Source organism: Bos javanicus, chromosome 27 (genome assembly GCF_032452875.1).
Source record: "Bos javanicus breed banteng chromosome 27, ARS-OSU_banteng_1.0, whole genome shotgun sequence".
NCBI lineage: Eukaryota > Metazoa > Chordata > Mammalia > Artiodactyla > Bovidae > Bos > Bos javanicus.
The window spans coordinates 19,736,403-19,749,179 of record NC_083894.1 but is presented as its reverse complement, the minus strand read 5'-3'; the positions used below and the strand labels follow the sequence as shown (position 1 = coordinate 19,749,179).

At 40.7% G+C, this 12,777-nt stretch overlaps 1 protein-coding gene across 3 annotated transcripts in view; it reads left to right on the top strand.

The window, feature by feature from the left end:
• The first annotated feature begins 376 nt into the window (after positions 1 to 376).
• SLC7A2 (solute carrier family 7 member 2) overlaps positions 377 to 12,777 on the top strand; it is a 71,833-nt gene continuing 59,432 nt past the window's right edge. For 2 of the 3 annotated variants that reach the window (XM_061404304.1, XM_061404301.1), the window contains exon 1: positions 377 to 450. The gene's annotated coding sequence lies outside the window, so the exon portion shown is untranslated. The other variant, XM_061404303.1, reaches the window with a different exon arrangement.

Below are 12,777 nucleotides of genomic sequence, written 5' to 3'. Positions count from 1 at the left end.
CACCACCTGGCAGAACTCTGCGTGCCCCACTCGCCCGCGCCCACCGCCTGAGCCGGGGTCAGAGCGCTCGCCCACGTGCCCAGCGCTCGCTGCCGCGGACAGACCCCGCGGCGCTGCGGCCGGACCCGCCCACCTCGCGGATTGGCCACACGGGCTGGACGGTGCGCGCGCGGGAGGAGGGCTCCGGCGGGGGTCGGCGGGCGCGGGGGAGGGAGGGGGCAGGAGGGGGCGGTGCCAGCGGGCCAGGCACCGCCCCCGAACGCCAGGGACCGCCCCCGCGCGGCTACACCCGCGGCGCCCACGTGCCCAGCCCGCTTTCCGCGGCGCCGCAGCCCCGGCGCTTTTCTCCGCGCGGACCAAGCGAGGCAGCAGCCGCTTCTTCAGTCTCCCCGAGTTAGCTCCAGCCGCTCGCCCGCCACCGCCTCCTCGGCGCGGACCTCGCACAGCCCAGTAAGTTGCCAAGTGTCCGGCGGCGCGGAGGGGCCGCCGGCAGGGGCGGCCTGGGCACCCGGGCCTGAGGGAAAGAGCCAAGACGGGGGCGTCCCGGGCCACGTCCAGCTGCGCGCAGCTGCTGGGAGGCCGCGCTCTGGCTCCTCAGAGACGGGGAGTTCCGGGGTTGCGCCTCGACTCGCACGGTTCCAGGTGCTGGGAAAGCCGGGGGGTGGCCTAGCGCGGCGAAGCCGCGGGTCCCCGTGGCCTCTCGGGTCTCGGGGGTCCCTGGGCACCACCCCCACCGGGCGGGACAGCCAGGCCTCGCCGGCTCTACATGCTGACGGGTCCCCTGGAGGCTCTCGGGTTACCGACAGGACCCCGCTCCGAGCTCTGCAAATCCATTCACACCCTGAGCTGCCGGGAATTGGTGGGACAGGTAAAAATGGTCCGTCGTGGTGTCCGTTTGAGGGAGTTTTAAGTATATGGGTGCAGTTTTAAACCCTTTTGAGATGGGCTAGACTCTTTCAAACCTATTTCATGCCGTCTTTAGCCTTGAACTCCAAATTCCATTCTTGACGTTTTAGGGACTCACTCAGCCTCCGAGTATCCGTGAACTTTGCAACTTTTCAGAGACCGCATCTTAACGATATTTACAAGAAATTCGCTCTCAGAGTTATATGAGTCGTTTGAGGTGGAAACTACCCAGATTTCAGGAGTAAAAGTTATCAGTTATCCGAACTCTCAAATATTTATGCAGAACTGCCTTCAAAACCGTTTAGGTGACTCGTTTACGCCTGGTAATAAGGTTTATCTAGTCATTTCTCAGAAACATTCATCCTTTTAACTGGGGTCTAGGGACGGGGGAGCCTGGTGGGCTGCCGTCTCTGGGGTCGCACAGAGTCGGACACAACTAAAGCGACTTAGCAGCAGCAGCAGCAGCATCGTCAGATTTTATTCAAGCAGAGCTGTCGGAATCCTGGCGGGGACTTCAGATACGAACTTAGTGTGTCTGTGACCTATACCTTAATATTTTTAATTCTTGCTCCAGGCAGTCTTTAAAACTTCTGTCACTTGTTTCCCCACCTCAGCATGAATAATAATTATTTCGTCAGGAAATTACCATCATTGGTGCCTGTGATCTTCTTCTAGAGGATGTACAGGGTAAGAATATGCTAATTTTGTGTTAATAGTTGTTTTCCCTTTTTGTAATATTAAATCCTTTTTTCTTTTAATCGCACTAAAGCTTAACATGAAATGATTTCTCAGTGCAGAAGAACATAAACATTTTTTTAATTTCTCTCCTGAAAAGTTGCTATTTGGCTCCCCTGGATGACTGTGCAAGCCACATTATTTATTCGGGTTTTTCATTTCCTTCCTTGCTCCTCATTTGTTTTCTGTTCTGTGCCTTGAGTAGGGGAACTTCATTACCTTAAGGCACTTTAATCTTTTGGGGTTTGTGCCTTAACCTTGAAGACCATGGTGTCTCCAAAGATTGAGTTTGCAGAATCCTTGGCCTCAGTTAACTTAGCCTGTCAGTAAAGCCCTTTTGATTCCAAGGTTTCTAATCATTATCGCTGGATTTAGAGGTTGGAAGGGAAGAGATGGTAGCTGTTGGAGTTCTGAAAGTCTGAAAATACTCTGGAGTTTTTTGTCTTGTATGCTCATATGTTTTTATCATTGGGACATATGTGTCTGAAGGATTTTGAAGTTCATGTTTCTTGCTTCCCACTGCAAACCTACTCACCTTCTCTGAGTGGGGGGTGGTTTCCTTTCTAGAGTGTCCACTTCATTCTCTTATCTGCCTGCCTTGAGTCATTTATCATTGTTTCTTCTGTCTCTTCTGGCCAGACATGGAGCCTTTCTATGGCCATTTCTTCTCATTTTTAGCCTTAATTTTTCAGATGGACCCTTCCTCTTAATTTCCTTTGGTGACTTCTCTATTGAGCCTAGTTTCTGTCTTCACTTCTGTTTTGCTATATTTGCTTACTGCTCTGTATATCCATATCTATCTCTCTATACATGTATGTATTTTTAAAGTGTTCAGAGCCATCTGCTGGTTTTATCCTGATGCCCTTCAGTGACCAGCTTTCAGAACAGAACCTTGAAAACACCTCGTAGGTTGCTATTTGTTTTATTATTTCCCCAAACAGGATATGAATACATTGATTTCATGGACTGGCTACTTGTAGACTACTTACTGCAAATCATACATTTAGATCAAAAGCAACATTTTCAGTTGAATATATTTCTGCATATTCGCAGACTTAGTACTGTGTGTCCATTTGGCCATGTTGTCACCCAGCTGAATTCCGAAAAGCTCAGTTAACTAAGATTACAGTGACATGATGCCACTTGTCGAAATGATTTGAAAACTTAAGTGGTCAACTCATTCCTACACCTTTATCTGAATATTCAAAACCATGTAGATACAGCCTGGATAAGAAAAAGAACACAATGAAATTGTTGTGTTCTTTGTTTTCTGTGGTAGTAGCTTTTCATTTTACAGCCTGGCACATAACATGTGCTTCTTATTGTAGAATGAAAGCCACTGATTTCAGTACTTTAAGAAAGGGTGTTATGTCAGTCTTCAAAGGAAAGTACTGAGTCCTACTCTGTACCAAGCCTTAGATATCCAAAAGTAATGTGTAGCTCCAATTTTGGAGGCATACTACAATCATTTTACATTCCGGAAACTCGCCATTGATGGATGTTAAGAGTAATTTTTAATTTTGTTGTCATTTTGTATAAAGTAACAACACCTATAAACAGATGAATTCAGTACTGTCTACACCAGAAAGCAAGCAAGGAACACATTCTCTAAAATATGAAGATGATGCTTCTTACTATTCTGTCATCAAAGTACATGTGCTTTGGTGTTTTTGTTTTGCTGGTAGTAACAAATTTGTCCCAACTCATCTTACATTGTCCTTTCATTGTCTTTCTGGCTATGTTATAAAATCTGGTATCTGTGGAAATGTTGTAGATGCTGTAGACAAAACCAAAGCAACAGTTGGGGGTTCAGCTCCACCAGGCTCTACCTAGTTGATCAGGCTCTAACTAACTGACTTAATCAGAACATGATTTATCTTTTAATTTTTTTGTCCAGTTTAGTAAAAGCTATTTTATATTAATCTGTGAAAGCAAGCAGTATGCTATTATTTGTCACGTGCTAATGGACTGTTTTAAACTTTCTGTGTTTCTGAGAATAGCCTCTGCTGCCATTAAGTTAACCTTCTCATCGGTAAATATAGTCAGTATTGACTTAAGCTTTGAGTTAATGTGTTTTTTGTTTATAAGTCTGGATTTGAACATGTGGGTCACATCTCTTCTGTTCCTATTTAGAATTTTGCTTTGGATATCTTGCCTCAGAAAAGTCTGGTTCTCTTGTTTTTCTGGGTGTGTATGAATATGAATACTTGGTTGAAAAATCTCGAAGTTTCTTACATCTAAGGTTGATGTGATGACTTAGTGCTGCAAATGTCATGTGTTTAATTTTATGCCATCTCCTTATCCCACTAGAAAAATAAATAGATAAAGCCTACATGCCCACACCTAGTCTTGTGCTGCATACTGGCACCTCTGTTCAGAACTTGAGTATTATCTGGGATTCGGCAGTGAGGTGGATGAGATAAGAACATTTTATAACCTTTCTTCCAGGAGCTTGGGGGAAAAAAAAAAGCCCTGTGTTATACTCATTTTTGGAATAGTTTGTGAACAATACACAACAAAGAATTTTTATGTTCCTTGTTGATTCTTGCTAGTTTTTCCCTCAGTTGTGGGGAAAATTCTTTTCTTTCCTTAGCCCACTCTGGCTTCATCAAGGCTCCCTAAGTCTTCATACAGTCATACCTTGTACAGGGCTGTTTACACTCTCCAAGCCCACTTCCTTGCAGTGGAGACCTAGTGATCACAGTGGATAGACCTTGATGTCTCCAGGGATGCTGAATAATACTGTAATTAAGATGCTCCCATATTTAAACTGTTGCCCATCTTAATTTTTTTTCCCCAGGTTTTACTGGGTCTTTCCATTTAATAACGTATGCTTATCTCTTTAAGAAATCAAATATGACATAAACCTTCAAGCCCACTTTTTGTTCATTCTACTCCTTTGTGGGCAAAAAATGTTACGTGGGGTTTGTAACTTGATCTTAATTGAAAGATAAAAAGCTGACTGGTTAGGGTCTTTTCTTGACTTGACTCTGATATGTAGCTGTCATCTGGTAAATGATGATAATGATGATAGTCACTAGTGGAATGAATAGTTACTATATATTGAACCATAAGGAAAGAATGGGTTCTCTTTGCATGTTCAACTTTATTTATTTACTCCCTCAATGTGAAGTTGGAGCAGATATTCAGAATGCTCTTCAATTTCTACTTTAAAAAATAATACTAAAATCTCTAGAATTCGAAATATATTTCAGTGTTGGGGATGGCAGATTATCTCTGTATCACATGCAAAGTTTTTTTTTTTTTCCACAATATGTATATCCTTTGAATTGTTCTCCCCACAATCCTCATCCATCCTGTCTGGTTTCTTTTAAAAAAAAAGTATCCACTTGGTGGGGTTTTATTTTTGTGAAACTATCATGCAAATTTTATACTTTTTAGCAATTGTATGTGCAACCAAATTACTGAATACTGGTTTGATACATAAGGATTCCCTTGGAATAGGAAATATGACTTTGATTCTGAGAATATCCTAGAAGATAATCCATTTGGAGTCTTCCACAATCGGAAGTTAGCTAATCCATTTTGGATAGGTATGTGTTACATATGGCCCAGCCCGAGAGTCTGTAGAGAAGCAAAGAATAAATCAGTGACTTGGTCCCTATTCCCTGGGCTTTGACCACCCCTGAAGGGTTAATAAGTATACACACAGTGGGAAGAGAGTGAGCCATACACAGAGCTGAAGGTATCAGGTGGAGAGATCTGTTGTAAACTTCTCTTCTTAACAGTGTGTGTTGTGATCCTGACATAGGCTGAACGCTCCGTGAATTTCAAGTACTGTTGTCTTCACCATTACAGTTACTATTATTGCTGTTAATACCACTGTCACTCTTCCTCCAGTTACTCCCTGGTGAAACGTGAGTCACTTAGTCTTGAGTTCTGGTTGAGCATTTATTTACCAAAATTTGCTTGAGGGAAAAGGCAATAATACTTAACTAAATCATTTGACAGAATTGCCTGTCATTTATTAGCCTGACACTCAAGAAAGTTGTGATCTTTAACTAAAAATTCAAACTATTCTGAGAGGTCTTAGAGGAAAATTAAAACACATAAGAAGATTATGTTTTAGGTGGAAAATTTGAAGAGTAAAATCTTTCCAAAAGAGCCGTCGAGTTAAGAACATGAGATTATCCTAACTTCTCACTTTGACAGTTGAGTTGTTCTGTTGGTTAAGCTTGCTGCATTTATGACAAACTTAGTGAGTTGAAAACCCATAAGGGACCTTGTCAGGAATATAAAGATCACAAGAGGCCTTCAGCCATCGCTCCCACTTTGCTTCTCCTGAAGGAGTCCCTCTGAAGTCCAGGAAAACAGTCCTTGTCTGCAGTTTGGTGTGGGTGCCAGCTTAGACTGGACGGAGGACTGATGAAAAATGCTGGTAGCTGAAGAGATACTTTTCATTTCCATGTTAGAGAGGGAAGAGTTCTTTTGTTAAAAGGAAACACATTCAATTCAGTTCCTATCATTGACCCGGAAGAAGAAAGAATGTTCTAAAAGAAATTATATAACTGAAAATATATTTATGGTCATCTTTAGCATAGCTCTTGTACTGTACAAGGAGAATTTCTATGAAGACATGGAGCTGGGTACCACTGTTTTACCTTCTGAGTTTCAGACTCTTGTGAATGTACCTTTTCCAAAAAAAATTTGATAATTGTTCTTGAGTGGCAGTGGGTGTGTGTGTGGGGGGGTGGGGCAGAGAGTTGACTTACATCCTCAATCTAATAGGCAAGTCTTTACTTAAAGGAATTTTGGAGTGAATTTATTTCTCCTCGGTAAAAATCACTTCACAGAGTTTTTGTTTAATGGACCTCAAATGCTCTGAATTCCTTTAATCATAATTCTTTGTTTACAGTACACTTGGTCCTGCCTTTATAGGCTCATGTATGTCCAATAAATATTACCCATTTTAGATTGTTGGATTGGGCGATGGGTGGAATCTCACTGTATTATGATTTTAAAATAATATATGAATAAATACAATTTTAAATTTCCCCTAAATAAATCAGTAAATAAAAATTTCACAAATGTGTCCTTTGGGTTTTTCCTTCGAGTGGAGCACATATGTACTGAATGAAATTTTCTTTTCATTCAGAAGGACAGCTTTCTTTAGACAGTGATTTTTTTTTCTCCTAAAATTCCTTTATATTCACTCTCATAATGTTTCTCATCTTTTGAAGCAAAGGGTACTTATTGTTTTTGCAGGGGGCTTATAGTCCACAGAATATTGGCAATTTACTTAGGTGCTTATCCTGATAAAAATTCTCATGAAAACTTCCTGATAGGATGTTCTCTGGGAAAAGCCTGTATCCAAAAATTTCAGACTATGCTGTATAGATTTTTAATCTACTTTAATGATCATATTAAACAACATAATTTTGTACTTGTATTTCCATATGCCAAGTTTTAAGTGGCCTCTTTAATTCTGTTGTGATTTGATCAATTGTCTGGGAGACATTTTTTTCATGAGGCTGGGGTGAGCTTTGATATTCCATCCTAAGGGCTCATCAGCATTCTAGAGTGTTTGGGACACATTAGGAATTTACCTTTGTCCCAAGGCAGCCTATGCTAGAAAACAAAGGTAAGTTGACTATAATTCATCTGGCAAAGTGAGATTGCTGTTTCTATTTTTAATTTTTGACATTTTACATTGATCTAGACTTTCAGGAAGGAGTTGATAGGACTAACAGCCTTCATCCAAGTTTAAAACCTCCTGAGAGTTTTTTCATCCCTTTGAAATTAAATGGCCCCGCTGAGTGGAGCCTGGTGGGCTGCCGTCTATGGGGTTGCACAGAGTCGGACATGACTGAAGCGACTTAGCAACAGCAGCTGAGTTTTTTAGTGAGTCTCAGCCCTTGGAGTAAGCGCTGAACATGAACTGCGTGCCGTGTGCGGATGTGTCTGAAGAGGTAGATGAGAGGTGGGCGGGGCTCCTACTTTAGTCTCTATGGAGCTTCATGGTGTTCAGAGTTACTGCTTTCCTCTCTTTGGCTTTTTAATCTGTATTACAAGGGTACATAGTCATATTTGGAGGAGAAATCCAAGGTCATATTCTTTTTTGTAGACTCATATTAATGTTTATGATGTGAGGTCCATGCTGTTTATAAGCAGACTCTGAAATATAACTGTGCAACTCCTGAAAGACCAGACAAGTGAATCAGGTGGGAGAACTAAAGCGATTCAGGTTGAAAAAGCAAAGATTACATTCACTTACTGTCTTTTCTAATGAAAGGCTTCATGACAAGTTTCATACAATTTTTCCTGAACTGTATTTGAACTGCTTACAGTTCCTTGATATATGATATGGAGAAGGAACTCTTCCTTTAATATTCTTTCAATTCTGATAATGTTTCTTCTACTTCCGTAGAAGAAAGAAGAAAGCACACACATGCATGTGAAATGCCCCTACCCCTTGAGAGTTCAAGAATCCCTGAGTTTCACCAAGTGGACACCTAGGGTTCCTGCAATCCAGACTAAGATCCCTGAAATTCAGAACCCATTTCAGCCCCTGGGAAAACTATCTTCGGAGAGTGCCTTTGGGGCATGATGGGGCATTCTCGGTCACACATTCTCCCCTTATTGATATAACATTGCTTGTGGCTGCTGAGAAAGGGCTCAGAGGTCAGGGCGGCCGTGGGGAGCTCTGAGTTGAGGAGCTTGGACAACAACCCGGGGATGACCATTCCCATGTGTACCATGGTGGAAGCAGTTCCCTGAACTTGAAGGCATACTTTGGGCTTTTAATTGTCACCAGCATCAAATTCCTCTAGAATTCTCAGAATTCTTCTCTCCAGTTCTCAAATGCACAGATTTCTGTGGACTAGGACCTATGAACCAGTAAATAAATTTGATTCTAACTTTAGCACAGATCATTGATGAGTTATAATCACAAATGGGAAGGAAAAAGAATGGATAATTGGCTTTCCCTGGTGACTCAGTGGTAAAGAATCTGCCTGCTAATGCAGAGAACACAGGTTTGATCCCTGATATGGGAAGATTCCCTGGAGAAGGAAATGGCAACCCACTCCAGTATTCTTGCCTGAAGAACCCCATGGAGCCTGGCATGCTACAGTCCATGGGGTCGCAGAATTGGACATGACTTATCAACTGAACAACAGCAACAAGAATAATCAGTGCTCTCTTTTCTTGTCTAAAATTGTAACACCTTTAGCATGACATTTAAAATCTAACCTTATGGCTCAATATCATTCTGACATGGATCTTCTTATGGAAACATCTGGAATTTAATAAAGTTATAGTTTAATAGAACTAAAGAGGTCGTAATAAAGACAAATCACTGTTGAGCCCTGTTAGTTTTCAAAGTATAAAATAACTAACTGAAAACTTTTACTTGTTATATTTGTTTAATAAGGTGCCTATGGGTTTCCCAGGTGACTCAGCGGTAAAGAATCCGCCTGCTAGTGCAGGAGACACAGGAGATGCAGGTTCGATCCCTGGGTGGGGAAGATCCCCTGGAGAAGGAAATGGCAACCCACTCCAATATTCTTGCCTGAGGAATCCCATGGACAGAGGAGTCTGGCGGGCTACAGTCCATGGGGTCACAAAAGAGTCAGGCACAACTGAGCAATTGAGTGCATGCACATACACACACACACACACACACTCTCTCTCTCTCTCTCTCTCTCTCTCTCTCTCTCAATAGTAGCAAAGCAAAGTGAATACTTTTTAAGTTGGTTTCTGTATAGAAATGCTTATCTTTTGCAAAACTTGCTTTGTAAGTGGTTCAGGTCATTAATGTTTTGTTGCTAAAATCCCTCTTTTAAATGCATTACGCTTGTGACACAGTGGTTGTGTAGGCGGAGTAGGATTTGTGTGAAGTATTCATCAAGAAAATAGCACAGAGTGCATTTCCAGGCTGTGGAGAAACACCGTGGTGGGTGTTGATAACATTTGTAGTACTAGAGCTTTGAGAACATGTTCTGGGCTGGGGCCTGTTGTAAACTCTCTGAAAACTTAGAATTTCACCTTTAAAAAAAATTAGTTTTTCATTAGATGATCATACACGATTAAGGCACAGCATCCTGGAAGTTTGGTTCTACCACTGTGAAGATGGTGAGACACTCTTGTGATAGTGAGTTTTGTATTCCATACTCTCAACTTAACGATACACTGAAAGCTGTCTTGTGGGCAGTTTCAGAAGCTTTGGAAGGAAAGCTTGGTTTCCTTTGGTTTCATCTCCCATTCCCCCAGTCAGAGACAGTTACTGAGTTCCTTGCTCTCTGTATGTGCCAAGCACAGTGCTAGGCAGATTCAGAAGGGTAGTAAGCTCCTGAGAATGACATTTTAGAACTTTTAATAGTTTAAGAAACTGAGATCTTATGACTTGTAACTTATCTGAGGTCAAAACTGCTAGGGGCAGAGTCAAGACTTGATTTCAAGGGTTTTGACTTAATAAAAGCACTGATTTCTGTCAGGGCATCCTGCTTTCATAAAAGCAAGTCATAATCACTATAATACACTAAGGTCGTAGGAATTTTATAAATGGGGATCAAAATGCAATTTTAACTTAAAAGTTTTTATATGTTAAAATTTCTTAGAAATGAACATATTTGATAAGACATTTTAGTAATAATGATCAGTTTATGATGTGAACAGCTTTGTTAAGTAGCATATTTTAGCCCCCAAATGTAATCTTAACCTAAAAATAAAAAGACTACACAAGGGTTTTCAGCCATCTCATCATTAGGATTTTTGCCTCGTAAGTGGTACTTTTTAAACAAGTTCTGTTTGGAGTGCTGTTCTGCTATCTTAAAAAAAAAAAGCTGTTTGGATTTTTACTTTTTCTGATCATAGCTAACAGATGGTTTGCACTTAGTTCAGTGAACCAAACAAAAAAAGAACAGACTATGCATAAAATTTCTGTTGACAGTGCATTTTATCTCACTGAAACAGATCATATGAATTTTCTGAATAATGAATAGCATATTTATATTATTCTGATCTTGTTTGCTACCGAGTGCAAAAGAAGTGTGAAAGACAAACGACCTACCATTATCATTTTAAAAGTTATTCTTGTAAATTCTTTTTCTATACTTACTGCATTGCTAACTCTGTGTTTGTTCCTTGCAAAAAGAATTGTTCCAGCGACTTTGAAAGCATAAGGCACTATTTATCGCATTGAACTAGTAGACATAGTACCAGATTAATTTTTATGAATTATGAACAGTTGCAGTCTTATATTTGACTTTCTGTTGATTCGTCATCACCAGCCCTGTTCATCGTTGGGGGCTGATGCCTCTGTGTGGTGGGAAGGGTGGAGGTATTGGAGACTTCAGGCGGGTATTAGTGAAGCGGAGGTAGCTTGACTAGCGAGGGGTGCAGGGAACATGTGTAGTAGTTGGTACCAACAGTAATTAAAAGTTCAAGACCCTTCTGTTTCAGGAATGGGCCTTTATTTCATCACCTGTGATTTTAATTCATTACATATCTGACCAGAGAAAGTTTGAGCTATGTAATTTCACTTCTAACTTTGTATGCATGAATCAGAATTCAGACTATTTGCAAGAATTGGAAGAAAAGTGCTCATTTTATTGAATTAAGTATAATTTCTGTTGAGTGAAATGAGTGCAAAAATCTTACTTTTTTGCACTCCGCAAAATGATGTGGGTAGAAAAATGTTTTAAGGCAGAGAAGAATCATTTTTCTCTAGTATTCTATCCAACAAAACATGTACTGCAGTTATTTCTTGAATTGGATTTTCCATGGTGTCTTTAAAGGCATAATATACAGCATTGCTGGTTTTAATAAGTCTTGAGATTCTAGCTCAGAAGAAGCCTACATATTTCATTTCAAGCAGAACCATGCCTAACCATTCCGCACAGGTGTGTGTGTAAGAGTGAGCTGGAGATTATACATGTGCAGACATTGCTGCAGGAAAATAAAAATTTCCTAACTGGCATCATAAATGACAGATGTTCATATTTAAAAGCAAAACATTGAGACTATCTATAAGTGGAGAAAACATTCAGCATTTTGTCATTAATGACTGAATCCCCAGTACATCTATATAACAGCATAGTTCAGAAAGGAAAATCCCAAGCTTGTCTCAACCCACAGAGAGTATGTAAATATCAAAAACACATAATAGTATTGGTTCTTCCCTGCAAGAGTATGTGAGCTGTCCTTGTAGGACTACTTGGGAGCAGAGCAGCTGTGCACATCCGTGAGGCACCCTTGACCTCACAGGGTCTCCCGTTGATTGGGTCCCAATTCCCCAGGTCCAAGCGTGTAATACAAATGAGTAAAACAGGTTAGTGCAGCATAGTAAGGAATGATTAAAAACTGTGGTGAACTAGAGAGCAGTCAATTTTAAAAACACTACATACCCCAAGACATGCATTGGGAGCTGGGAAGAGTGACTGATAAAACAGAAAGAACCAAGCAACAGAGGAATGGATAGGGAAGATGTGTCGTGTATACAGTGGAGTATTACTCAGCCATAAAAAAGAACAAAATAATGACATTTGCAGCAACATGGATGGACGTAGAGATTGCCTAGTACCGAGTGAAGTAAGTCAGACAAAAGGACAAATATCATGTAATATCACTTATATGTGGAATCTAAAAAAAAATGGTACAAATGAACTGGCTTATAAAACAGAAATAGTGTTGCAGATGTAGAAAACAAATGTGGTTACCAAGGGAGGAAGGGCGGGGAGGGATAAACTGGGAGATTGGGATTGACATATATACGCATATGCACTACACTACAGATGAAAGAATGACCTACTGGATAGCACAAGCAACTCTGTTCAGTACTCGGTAATGACCTGTATGGGAAAGGAATCTGAAAAAGAGTGGATATATGTATATGTACAACCAATTGCTCTGCTACAGCAGAAGCTAACACAACATTGTAAATCAACTGTACTCCAATAAAAATTATTTTTAAAAAGTCAAAAGGCAAAAAGAACTGAGCAGAGTTGCTGACCTTGTGAGAACGTTGCATTGTGGAATGAGACTGCAGCCCAGTAAACCCATATTTGTATTGTAGATCTCTTTAAATATGTCAGAACATTGGCATGTATAGCAATTCCAAATCTATTTTCCTTTCTTAAAGAGACACATAGAAATACTGGGAAATATTCATATAGC